Raw genomic sequence first — 13,996 nt, forward strand, 5'->3', positions numbered from 1 at the left:
CCTGTTGGGAGCAATCGTCGGAACTCTTCTCGCACAATTTCACGTATAACCTCCCGCAGGTTATCGTTGTTAGCGGTGTCCATGCAGCTTGCTGACAAAAAGCGCTGCTGGCAGTCATACTGGCGGGCCCTGGCATCAAGAGTTTTTTCCATGGCGGATGCCTCTTCGACGAATTCCGCGATGATTTTGGGTGGGTTCCGTACGAGGCCCGCAAAGAGTTGCTCTTTGACTCCTCGCATAAGAAGCTTTACTTTTTTTCTTCTTTGCCCAGGCAGCACAAACCGTTGGCCCAATATTGGGAGTCTGTTGACTATGTGTGGCCCTATACAGGGCCAATGTTGCCTTCATTGTCCCCATATTTGCACTGCCACAATGTGCCATTTCCAACATTGGCCCTACTTGTCCGATGTTTTCCCCATATTGGCAATGCCACTTAGTTACACCTCCAACGATGGCCCTAAATGTCCGCTGTCGTCCCCATATTGGCAGTGCCGCCTCATTACACCCGCAACGATGGCCCTACTTGTCCGCTGTTTTCCCTGTATTGGCAGTGCCGCTCCACGACACACCAAAGGATGTCCCTGTGATTATCTGTGGTTATTTCTCTCAATCCGTTTTTTTTTAATATTCGGACTTGTTTATTTATTTCTTTTTTATGACCAACAACAGCGCTAGCGTCGAACTCTGACGCGAAATTACAATAAAAAGCGCGATGTAATTGATCGCGCGAAAGTGAGCAGAGGTCAGATTCATTCACGAAGGTATACGAATTTTATAAAGCGGTGTCTTTCGTAATTATGGTATGCAAAGAAAAAGAGAAAGAGAAAGAAGTGCAACAATCAAGAAAATAAAATTTCGATTCGTGGAATGGTATAATAACGCACTAATTAACGTACTGCCTCGCATATCTCTGCGGACCACAGCCCCCGATTATAGGTTGCCGGTTCAAATTCGTGTCTCAAGATATAGGCTCAACTTAACTAATAAGTTTATGCTGCACGAAACGCTGAATCGTATGACACAATCCGGAACACAATGCCTCACCCACAGGATGCTCACCCTAGAAAAAAACAAATAAATCACTTTTTCCTCTACTACAATTTAACTAGGTCACAAATTATTGCGTGGCGCATTTGGAGAGAAGAAACGATCTGAGTAAGGTTTTATCGCAAATAAACAGTTGACGTGAACAACTTGCTGCACATTTACTGCGTGAAGAAGCAGCAGACGGGAAAGAAAATGTAGATGTATGGTAGATTAAAAAAAATAAGCGAACAAACGGCTCTGCTTCCTGAAACCGCGAAGCTAAGGTGGCTAGGTTTTTTAATGTCGCCAATTGTTTTTTTATTCTGCTGTGCTCTTTTGGGTATTCTATAACGACGGCTCTAGCATACGTTTTTGCTTTAAATTATCACGTTTATCAAATTAAAGATCGGAACTTTTTCCCGGTCGCATTTCCACTCGTTTTTTTGCCCTTTCTTTGCGCGAATTCCTAATACCAATGAGCCATAACAGGTGCATTGCTGAGTAGCGCGTCGCGTCATTTCGAGCTAGCGCAGACACGCACGGGTGGGCCGCATGACTATGACTTAGACCGACCTGCCTACACTGGTGTGTATAAAATGTAGGGTATTCGTCGCTCTAGAAGCGAATCATTGGATTATATTGATGAATGGTGTTGCTTGGACGTATGTCATCCTACTTGTCCGCCACAAGTATCATATATGAAACACTCAAAGAACACGCATTGTTCCCGCTAATTTTATTTATTGTTTTATATTTCCGGTATTTTCATAGTAACACATTTATCTCAGCTACAACCAAAGAGGCACACGACAGCAGAGGTTACGCTAATGCTTGGAGCCGTTTTGACGAAATTCATGCCCAAGCTCCACGTTTCCACTTCCAACATCTCCGCATTGTCGTTTGCTTGCCGCTTTTCACGTGCTCAACTGCCTATGGCGCATCCTCCGGACATTCCGGAATTCTTTCACTCATTTCACCCCCCCCCCCACCCCCTTTTTGAAGTCCCATACAGCCGCCTTTTGCCGGGCCGAGCCTCAATCTTGGAGGAGCGCTGGCCCTCACCATGCTAGGAGTTTTTTTTTCTTTGTGATTTTAGGTACACTGACCTTCTCTAACCTGTTTTCGCCTCGTGTCTAACTAAGCGCAACGCCGCTCATGCACCCTCCCTAGATTTTCTTCTACGCCTTTTCCAGCTGCCGTTTCTCTTGCTGCAGCAAATTCTCCGAAAAATATAAGAAACCTGTCCCTTCGTCGTCTCCTCCTTTCCCGAACACTCGCCCAACGAGTATCGCCTGTAGATAGCAAGGCGGCGAAAAGCCACACAACCAGCGTGCCGACGAAGCATGCGCGCTCAAGCTGACGCCTTTCGTTGTCGAGAATCCACACCCGATACGTTTTGACAATTAAGACGTAATTCAGTAGCCTGGCCTGCAAGATTCTATTTGTGAGTACCACCATACTTTTATCTTGAAATGTGTTGGAAATGAATATTGTTCTTGGCGTAATTGACGCTTTGACTCAGCGCCGATCTTTTTTTTTCTCCGGCAGAAAAAGAGAAAGTGACATAGCACTGGCGCGAGTTCTGAATGCCAACTTTCACAGCGAAATGTCTAGCTCAAAGGCATGCACAGAATGGTGAGAACTTTATTTTTCAGCTTTGATAAAATGGATTTACGGAACGTTGACTATCTCTTCAATCACCGTGGCGGAGTGTTCTGTGGCCCGACTCATGTTGCGTTCATTACGACATTGGTCGTCTATCGTTTGTGCAAGATGAGTACCAGAAGCGCTTATTCTTCCACTGCAGCAGTTCTCTGGCCGCGTGTAATATTCCCGTGCCGGCTGCCTTTGTTTTGGCCAGTTGCAGGCGTACGAGAAAAAGCGGAATTCCTGGTCCCAGCGAACTTTATCCATGTTGTCTAGGAATTAATCACCCATGGACTATCGGAAGAGTGATTTCCTGTGGTTTTCAAATAAGATTTCCGTCTGCCCTCTTACATGCATGCCAAGCGACATCGATAATCTGCTTTCTTTAAAGAAAGTGTATTCGGTCTCCTGCGTTCAGCGCATTTCGCTAAACTGTGCAATTCTGAAATTTAATTCAACATTTTGCTATTAGTGTGGGGATTTATATTAAGAGTCATTTAGAAATTATACTTTCAACATATGTTGCGAGTACCTTCTCGCATACTGCGCGCCACTAAGATCAATGTGTTATTTTATTTCTTGTCTTTTTTCTGCGATGGTTGTACTTACACTCATGATCACATCATGCACCTCTTTGCAGCTGCGATGTACAGCCAGGTCATCGTGCAAGAGCTTGGCGAGGAATTTGTTTCAAGGCACTGCAAAAGTTCTCTTACAAGAGGAGTGCAACGATTAGTGCCGATATGACTCATCGATTCAGCGGCTCCGGGCACTGTGTATTTCACGATGTACTGGCACCGTAGATGCAATAAATTTCGTTATTTGAATCCGTTCCTTCTTTTTTGTATGTCTGCTGACTGCTTATATGTAAAATGTTACACATACAAGCTCCGGCTGGTGGAAAACAAGCGGTATATGTCTGCATTGTCGCTGGCCAGCAAGAGGTGTGGTACAAAACTAGGTGGGGCCCCCAATCGCATACAATTTCCCACTGGCCTTGCAATTGATATGCCACCTCTAAAGTTAGATCAAGGGTGGAAAAGCGGGCACAAGTCGGAGCGAACCTGGGGCCATTATTGATACTGGCTGAATTTGGACATACTACTGGCGTGAATGTCGGGCCATTATTCATAGATTGGCTGAATATGGGCATAGTATTGGCACGAATGTCGGGCCATAATTAATAGATTGGCTGAACATGGGCATAGTCTTGGCACGAACGTTGGCCATTTGTGGATAGACTGGCTGAATGTTGGATCAATTCTGGTAGCTATACTGGCTGAGTATAGGCCCAATCTTGGCATGAATGAAGGGCCATTGTTGGAAAAAGTCTCGGATTGCTCAAATGCCCATGTAAGACCAATATTCATGCCAATTTCCGCCACTCTTTTGCCACTGTTGGACCAATCAATATGTGCTGCTTGGGTGGTGTCTGCGTCGGCACGCCGGAAGAAACGCTTCATCTCCTCAGTGCACATTGCAACGGTCTCGTTTGGATGTTGTATGCGAGACTGTAGCAGCTGCTGGGCTCTATCCTTTCGCACGACATTTGTGAAGATCTTCAGAAGCTGCTTCTTGAACGTTTCCCTGTTCGTGAGGCTAGCTTCCTCATTCTCAAACCAGATTCTTGCTGGTCCCTCCAAGGCAAAGAAGACGTACCTAAGTTTCGTAGCATCATCCCAGTTGTTGAAGACAGCCATACGGTCGAACTGTTCCAGCCATTCTTCGGGGTCAGCGCCAGGCAAAGCGTCGAATGTTGGTGGTACCCGTGGCTGGTGAAGAATGATTGGAGTCGTCGTCTGGGGCAAGCTCATGGTGGATGTTGCTACTGGCTCTCTCTTCCGGGTAGGGTCTTGCAGAATCCCGAACTCAGGTGCGTCCCCTAGCAGGCGTCGGCTTGCGCGGTGGACTGGAGTCAGCTCTTGCGGTGAATGACTCAGAGGGCTGGCGTCACGACTTGTAGGGGGTGTCCGGAACATAGAAGGCTACCCAGCACCTCCACCAGATGTCACGTTGTAGTGACGGCAGTCCACCGGTCAGGAAGACACCAGAAAGACTTGCAAACGTAGCTCTTTATTTGGGCTGACTTGCGCCCGCAAAAGAACTAAATCCTTCGGTGGCGGCGTGGAAAGAGAAGTTTATTTTTTCCGATGGCAACAAAAATACAAAACAAAACGGCTGAACTCAATGCTCTGATCATACAAGCACATGCGCAGTGCAGCTGCACTGAGCACGTCAGTAAGGCAGTAAGAATGTCGACACTCGACCGCTGCGCAGGACGATGAAGTATGTCGACCATTTGCGCAAAACCTCAGCCTCGATCATTGACAGCGCGTCCACGCATGCTTGTTCAAAGAGGCGCGTGCGGAGGCGCTGCAACGTTGCAAACATTGTTCTTTGCGGACGCCCATTTAAAGGGCAGCAGCAGCACTTGTTTAAAAATTTCGCGATATTCAAGGATTTAAATCTATGTAGGCTGTAGGTAAAGCATGCCAAGTGTTTTTGCACTAGTATTTAAAATAGGGATGCAATCGACGATTGAATTTGGCACTTCTCCTGAATGCACCGGAGGAATGCAGGGAAACTCGGCGTGACGTCACGGAAGGTACGATTTCGAATTACCGCTGTCGCCAGCCATGCCATGCCGTGACGCATTAGACGCTGCCAAACAACTCTCGGCAGGGCTCGCCTTCGGTGGCGTTGTTTTTTTTTCCTTCAAAGCAGGCGTTTGTGCGTTGGAAATGTACCGATACCTTCGATGACGTCATCATAGTCTTGGTTGCGCACAATATCGCGTACTCCTCGCAAGGTGAGCACATTACACACGATGCGGATGCAAGGTATAATGCACCCACCCATGTAAGACGGAAGGCGCATGAACCACCGTGACACAAGTTCGGTTTTGCCCGCCCAAACGAAAGAGCCACAGGCCGAGGTTAGCCTGCCAGCAAACGTGCGCGGTGGGTTTGCGACGCGGGTGACAAAAAACATGCGGCTAGGATTGTGGACTTAACTTAGCTGCGCTCCGTCATTAAAAGGCGGAAAGTTGACGCCACCGAGAGGCGTTTCTCAGCCTTCGTGCGGAGGTTGGTCCAGGTTTCGCGGGCTACTTCTCGGCTGGCGAGGAATACTACTCCCAATACTTTCACTCCCTGCACCCACTCCACCTCGCCCGCAAGGTTCGGTGTGAAGGTGCCAAACCTTTCGCCTTGCTTTTTCCCCTATTCAATAGGGCCCCCGATATCTCGCTGTACTCGAGAAACAGCCGCGAAAAAGCGGCGTAGCTATCCTCGTCCTCGAGGAAAAGCGACACGTCGTCGGCGTAGGCTGAAACCTTGATTTGACCCTGGCCAGGCAGAGGGCAGCCGCCTATGGATTGGCTGTCGTTAATACGCAGGATGAGTGGATCCAGACACAACACGAAGAACGTTGGGGAGCCATAACATAAGAGTAGGGTAAAACCAGGACGACGGAAAAAAGGGGAGAGAACACACGCCCACAAGATAGGCGCTGTGCAGCGCCTGTGTTGTGGGTGTGTGTTTTCTCCCCTTTTGTCCATTGTCCTGGTATTGCGCTACTCTTATGTTATGGATCAAGAAGAACTCTAGTTTGTGCTAGTTGGTTCATGATTCAACAGGAAAATGGCGCAAAAGACGTGGACAAAAGAGACAAACACGACAGGACCAGCGCCAACTTACAACTGAATTTTATTTCGCACCAAACCCGCCTTTATGTAGGCCAACACGCCCTAACATCCGTGTAATCACGCACAGGAAGTACAAAAGATCACTGTAAGATATCTAAGACATGAAGCGTGATCTTTTCTACTGCCTGTGCGTGATTACACGGATGTTAGGGCGTGTTGGCCTACATAAAGGCGGGTTTGTTGCGAAATAAAATTCAGTTGTAAGTTGGCGCTGGTCCTGTCGTGTTTGTCTCTTTTGTCCACGTCTTTTGCACCATTTTCCTGTTGAGTTATGGATCATTACCGACTTGCCCAAATTTCCACCTTGGTGAACGTTGGGGAGAGAGAGCATCCTTACCTTATGCCCCGGGTGACTGAGAAGGGAGCGCTCTGGAGGCCGTTTACGGAGAGACGAGCGTTCAGGTCCGCGTAAGGTAAGCGCAGCCCATTGACAATTCGCGGTTGGAATCCGAAGGCTTCCAGGACCCCGAGCAGATAAGAGTGTTCCACCCGATCGTATGCTTTCGCCTGATCGAGCGAAACAAAGCACCCGGTGAAGCCCGTCCTGCTGACAAATGTGAACAGATCTCTTATGAGCGCCAATGCAGCAAACACAGAGCGGTCAGGCACGCTGCTGGTTTGAGCTTGGTGAATTAGGTAAGGCAGAACCGTCCGCATTCTTCTGTTGAGTAAAGATGCGACGATTTTGTAGTCTGCGCTTAAGAGGCTTATGGGCCGCCATGCTTGGGGGTCGGAGGGGTGAACGCCCGCATTCGGAATGAGTATGATGCGGCAATCGCGGAAAGAGTTTGGACGTAATCCATCCGGAAGGAAGCCGTTGACCATCTTCAGCAACGCTCCTTAGATCGCGAGAAAAAAAAACTACTAATAAAAAAGTCTCTGCCTCTCCCGTAACCGAGAGTAGAGTAAGCATGAAATGTTTACGGGCATAACACGAAGCGTACGCGGACACAACGAGACGCAAGCCTGACAAGAATGTATATGCAGCGCGTTCGAAACTGTCCGAAGTGCGCAGAGGCGAAAGCGTTTTCCGCACCACTTTGCCTATGTGATACTGGTGACGTCAGCACTGGATTACGTCACACATAATTGATACCGAAGTAATGACAAAATAATAATTAGTGACTAATTACTGATTAATGACTAAATACTAATTAACTGCTAAATAATGAAGCTTAAGCTTCGCCTTTAGGAGTGGAGCGCGACAGCGTGTTGAGCGCTGCCAGACAGTGCACGGAACGCCACCACCCGTTCGGCGCGATGCCTTGCCCTTTGAACGCAACGCTTTTTGAGGAAAGGGAATGGCGCAGTAATTCTCTGTCATCTCGGTGGACACCCGAATCGCACCGTACAGGAAGGGAGGAACGCCACCACCCGTTCGGCGCGATGCCTTGCCCTTTGAACGCAACGCTTTTTGAGGAAAGGGAATGGCGCAGTAATTCTCTGTCATCTCGGTGGACACCCGAATCGCACCGTACAGGAAGGGAGGAACGCCACCACCCGTTCGGCGCGATGCCTTGCCCTTTGAACGCAACGCTTTTTGAGGAAAGGGAATTGCGCAGTAATTCTCTGTCATCTCGGTGGACACCCGAATCGCACCGTACAGGAAGGGAGGAACGCCACCACCCGTTCGGCGCGATGCCTTGCCCTTTGAACGCAACGCTTTTTGAGGAAAGGGAATGGCGCAGTAATTCTCTGTCATCTCGGTGGACACCCGAATCGCACCGTACAGGAAGGGAGGAACGCCACCACCCGTTCGGCGCGATGCCTTGCCCTTTGAACGCAACGCTTTTTGAGGAAAGGGAATGGCGCAGTAAATCTCTGTCATCTCGGTGGACACCCGAATCGCACCGTACAGGAAGGGAGGAACGCCACCACCCGTTCGGCGCGATGCCTTGCCCTTTGAACGCAACGCTTTTTGAGGAAAGGGAATGGCGCAGTAATTCTCTGTCATCTCGGTGGACACCCGAATCGCACCGTACAGGAAGGGAGGAACGCCACCACCCGTTCGGCGCGATGCCTTGCCCTTTGAACGCAACGCTTTTTGAGGAAAGGGAATGGCGCAGTAATTCTCTGTCATCTCGGTGGACACCCGAATCGCACCGTACAGGAAGGGAGGAACGCCACCACCCGTTCGGCGCGATGCCTTGCCCTTTGAACGCAACGCTTTTTGAGGAAAGGGAATGGCGCAGTAATTCTCTGTCATCTCGGTGGACACCCGAATCGCACCGTACAGGAAGGGAGGAACGCCACCACCCGTTCGGCGCGATGCCTTGCCCTTTGAACGCAACGCTTTTTGAGGAAAGGCAATGGCGCAGTAATTCTCTGTCATCTCGGTGGACACCCGAATCGCACCGTACAGGAAGGGAGGAACGCCACCACCCGTTCGGGGCGATGCCTTGCCCTTTGAACACAACGCTTTTTGAGGAAAGGGAATGGCGCAGTAATTCTCTGTCGTCTCGGTGGACACCCGAACCGCACCGTAAAGGAAGGAAGGAACGCCACCACCCGTTCGGCGCGATGCCTTGCCCTTTGAACGCAACGCTTTTTGAGGAAAGGGAATGGCGCAGTAATTCTCTGTCATCTCGGTGGACACCCGAATCGCACCGTAAAGGAAGGGAGGAACGCCACCACCCGTTCGGCGCGATGCATTGCCCTTTGAACGCAACGCTTTTTGAGGAAAGGGAATGGCGCAGTAATTCTCTGTCATCTCGGTGGACACCCGAACCGCACCGTAAAGGAAGGGAGGAACGCCACCACCCGTTCGGCGCGATGCCTTGCCCTTTGAACGCAACGCTTTTTGAGGAAAGGGAATGGCGCAGTAATTCTCTGTCATCTCGGTGGACACCCGAACCGCACCGTAAAGGAAGGGAGGAACGCCACCACCCGTTCGGCGCGATGCCTTGCCCTTTGAACGCAACGCTTTTTGAGGAAAGGGAATGGCGCAGTAATTCTCTGTCATCTCGGTGGACACCCGAATCGCACCGTACAGGAAGGGAGGAACGCCACCACCCGTTCGGGGCGAAGCTACCGGCGCTAGTACGCCGGTCCTGTAGGAGTGCTTAGAGAGTCTAGTTAAATCTCGTACGGTGCCGGGATGCTCTCGTTTCAGCGCCCGGATGAGTCGAACAGATCACGTATGACAACGAAGTGTATTGTGACATGTATGTGCTTTTTGCACGCGTTATTAGAAATCGGAAATTATAATTCCGTGCGTTATCAATGCACAGCTGGACTGATATCTTGATAAACATTGAGAAGAAACTGGCAGCAGTTATTTTTTGTGACTCGCTTGGAGAGCAACCGGCGCTTGTATGCCGGTCCCGTAGGAGGGCTTAGAGAGTCTCGTTGAATCTCGTTAAGTCTCGTACGGTGCCCGGATGTTCTCGTTTCAGAGCCCGGGCGACATCAGTCGCTGCAATGTATGTTTGTTTTTGTAGAGGGACCGATGTCCCTTTTGGGTCCTGGGTTCAATAAACTTCTCTTAAAGCCCGGATGAGTGGAATTGATTGGATTTCAGTGCCCGGATGAGTGCTCTCCGTCTCGGCGTGACGTCACCACACTGCCGACAACGGGAGCTAAAAGCATTTCATGCTTAAAATTGTTGGAATGCCGTCTGGACCGGGGGCCGAGGCAGCATTCATATTTTGCAGGATGGCGTGCAGCTCTTGGCTTGTGGCTGGTGCGCAAACGTTTTCATGCAGCTCTTCTGCTACACGTGGCAAGTTTCCAGAAAACCTTTCTAGAAGTCCGTTATAGCCTTCTTGAAGATGCAGCCAATTGCCCGTAGAGAACAGGCCCGAGAAGTGGCTTGCGAAGATGGTGCAGATATCAGACGTGTTTTTGTTTGTGTGCCGTCTGGGAGTGTCACGAAAGGCACTGTAGCAGGAGCGAATTCCTCTGCCGTGCCTGCGCGTACAGTCGCGGGTAAAAAAGATTAGCACACATGACGGAACACCAGAGCGCCGGAATGACAACGCGTGGCGCTGCGGGTGGCGAAGAGGCTGCTAACGAGAGTGCCGGGCCGTTCCCATTCTACAGTATCAGGGGGGTTCAGCGGACTGCCACGGACAGCAAAATTACTGGCTAAAAGCAGCGCTATCATCTATTGTTCCCGCGAGTTCCTTGTGACAAACCATCACCAGACATAAAAAAACAGTAATAAAAAGAAACCATCTTTGCTCATGATAACCGAGCCAAAATAAATGCTGCAAGCACAGTCACGTAGGGTCGGCACTTCTACGCTAGGGCGGTGCACGCTTGATAAAGCTTACATCCTGCCGTCCCCCCCTAGGCTGCAAACATGGAAACGGCCCGTTAAGCAGGTCTGCGTACCGCAGCGCGTGGTGAGATATACGAATTCTAATCGCCTGTGATCTGTGCTAATATTTTTTGCACGCGACGGTACGTGTCGTAGCACAGCCGGGTCTGATATAGGCCGCCCGAGCTGGTGTGCGCGACTATACTCCGTTTCATACATCATGTGCAATGCTGTGAAGGCTACGGAAGTAGTTCGCAAAAAAAAATAAAGAGAAATGTATCACTCTTCGCTGTTTTGTGGCCGTGCGGTCTAACGCGTCGCTCCGGGGAGCCGACAGGCAGTGGGGGTGCGTGGGTTCAAATCCCGGATGATAGAACGTTTCTTTTCGTACATTTTTTTTTCATCGCAAGTTGAATTTCGCGTGACGAATGAAAAAACTCGTTTCGTTCAGAATGGCTTGAATATCATGGCGTGTTCTGAAATGAACTGCATGCATCTGTTCATTTGATGCGCTGTCCGAAATTCGTTGTCAGTTAGCTCGCGCCGGCTTTTGGTGACTAGTAGCGGTTTTCTTCCCGATTCTGCAGCATTGTGACTAGACTTTTTAGATGCAAGCTAGAGGTTTGTGCGAAAGATGACGTTCATTCGTCGGGTTTAATTATTAGCACAGTGCTGAGTGCTCCGCCGTGGCCCAATTAACAAGTGGCCGTCTGTAACTTTCGGGTCAAATTATTTTTATACACACCACCTCGATAGGGCCTGTTTTCCCGTGCAGTCAGGTAAAAAGAGTTCCAAGCTGTGGGAGCGTCAAGTAAGAATTCAGAAAAAGTTGTAGAACGGGTTTGCGAGAAATGGTTTATTCTGGAAACAGCCAGTGGTGCTTTTTCAAGAGCCACGCTATGAATGGAGCATTGCCCATCACGACAATGCTATTGGCCGGAATGTTTGGCAAAAACTTGTCGGTGAACCACTTCTCAAAGTAGTTGCCATCCATCTCAGAGTGGTAGTCAGCGTGGTTTCCCTTTTTTGTTTTGAAGAAGTCAGCAGTGTCTTCCACGAATCCTGTTGCACTGCTCCCACCATGTACAAGAATCAAACAGGCCCATTTTCCCGAAGGCGCAGACAATCCCGTTGTTAAACCTTTCAGGAAGGCATCCTGAGATGACTTTACAGTCTTGTACTGCCAGACGTATTCTTTTGTGTGCCCTGCGTTGACCCAGGTTTCATCAAGGTAGACGATGCACCTGTAAATGCAAAACAACCGAGTACACTAGTCAATGCTTGTAAGTAAACAAACACGCTGCAGCATGTAAGTAGGCAATGCACTGCAACAAACGCACTGCTGACCCCTGTCTCACAAACAGCCGCTCAAAGACACTCGAGAAAAAGAATTATCTCAGCTTAATTGCCTCCTTGTTCGGGCTTATATTTCACGCCCAGGCGGCATTTGGTAGCCAGTTTATATTCACTCTATGTTTGCATGGGGTACTTGACTAATTCGGCAAAGGTTCGAAATCTCTCCACTCGCGGCGACTGCGAACAAAAATTGCCAACGTTCGCAGCAGTAGCGCCAGTAACTCGCACCACCGGAGCAACTGGCAGTGTACAGTGGGTGTCCATTCGTTCCTACGGTGACGACGTGGTGGCACTGCCCATTGCAGTGCTACATTTTTGGCAGTTTTGCTGTTCTTGCTTGCCGCACCAATTGGGATTTAGCGATTTAATCTGACCCATGCAGACACGTGCCCCACCGAAACGTAGCGCAAAACTGGTCGTGAAACATCACCACTACGCAAAAGGTCTGCAACAGCAACGTGGTTAAGACGATTTCTTCTAAATGTGTTATCCTGAAGCAACACTCACTGTTCCGACTACGAGGTTGCAAAGCTAACATCACGCTCTCTGCGACGCCAGGCAATGATGTCACTTCGCTCGATCAGTGCAAGATTCCGTTTTCTTTGATGAAATGTGAATCCGACATACTTCATCAACCACCACAATGTGGTTTTGTTGAAGTTCGGCAGGTCGTCGTCCTGATTGCCAGCCTTTAGCACACTGCCCAGTGTTGGGACTTCCCTCTTCGCGTACATACTGTGCACTTTCAGACGGATGGCATGGACTGTGAAGCTATCATTCTTGACTATTCGCGAGCTTGAACTCTTCACGTCGCGAGATCTTTTCTTCGGAGACGCCACAGGCCCGCACAGACGCTCCGCCTTGATTTTGGCAACGCTACGGGGAGATACTCCGGTGTCCTCGCTCACAGCACTCAGTACTTCCCGAACAGACTTCTCCGGAAAACGGATCGTGGTGCGGCAGAACACATTCGCAATTACTTGCTTGGCGTGCACGAACCTTCGGGAAAATGCGTACAGGAGAGCTGGCCGCAGCCACTGAGCTGAACGCCATTTTCTCAAAAGTGAAATGGAGGCGCACGGAAAGAGTAAACACGGCGGCCAGCGGGGACAGCGAAAACGTGAAATGGAAAAAGACGACAAACGCAAAATACAAAATCACAGATCTAGACCGATTCGCTCGCAATAACAACGTTTTTTGTCACGCTGATGACAAATGTATTATCCGCGAAGCCTGTCGGCAAAGCATTTGTTATTTTTCGCTCACCACAAGCAACGCACTATTTTCTGTCACGGATGCGACTGCGCAAAAAAGAGCGCTAGCTTTGACAGCGCTGCACCTGATGTATGAAACGGAGTATAGCTGCCCGTGATGACTGGCAAAGTAGCACGTGGTAGCGTGCTTTAAGTAGACTCAGGTAATCGCTCATGGCAAAGGTTAAGGGTGCTCCCCTTTGCACTATACGGATGCGCTTGAGGGTGTCATTCAGTGCATGCGTTACACGGCGTCTGCGGTCTTGACCGGCCGCCACCAGAGTTGCGTGCGAACGAGTCTTGAGTATGTCCCATGAATCAGTGCGAACGAAGATCTTGCACGGTGCTGCCAACGCCTTACGCAGCGACGCCACACTCTCCGGGTCTGCCAGTAGACTCGTGTCCATACGCCACGTAACAGTTCGTGGGGTGTCTTCTCTAAACTCGGGCCTGACTGACAAGGGGCAGTGATCGGAAATCACCGGCGTGCCTGCAGGGAACGCGAGAACCTCGCAGCTGACGAGAAAAGAAGCGAGCTCTGGTGGAAAATAGAATTTGTCTATCCGACTGGCTGACTGTGCTCTCTCCCACATCGCTCCAAAAGCATCCCCGCGAAGCTGCACCTACGCGTCAGACAAGCGGAACTGAGTCACGAGATCGCGGAGCGCGGGGGCACCGGAATAAAGGCGACCGTGACCCTGTCCGCAGACGTCTCAGTCGATGTTAAAAACACAATTGAAGTCACCG

Source organism: Amblyomma mixtum, chromosome 4, assembly GCF_055824585.1.
Source record: "Amblyomma mixtum isolate Tamu chromosome 4, ASM5582458v1, whole genome shotgun sequence".
Classification (NCBI taxonomy): Eukaryota; Metazoa; Arthropoda; class Arachnida; order Ixodida; family Ixodidae; genus Amblyomma; species Amblyomma mixtum.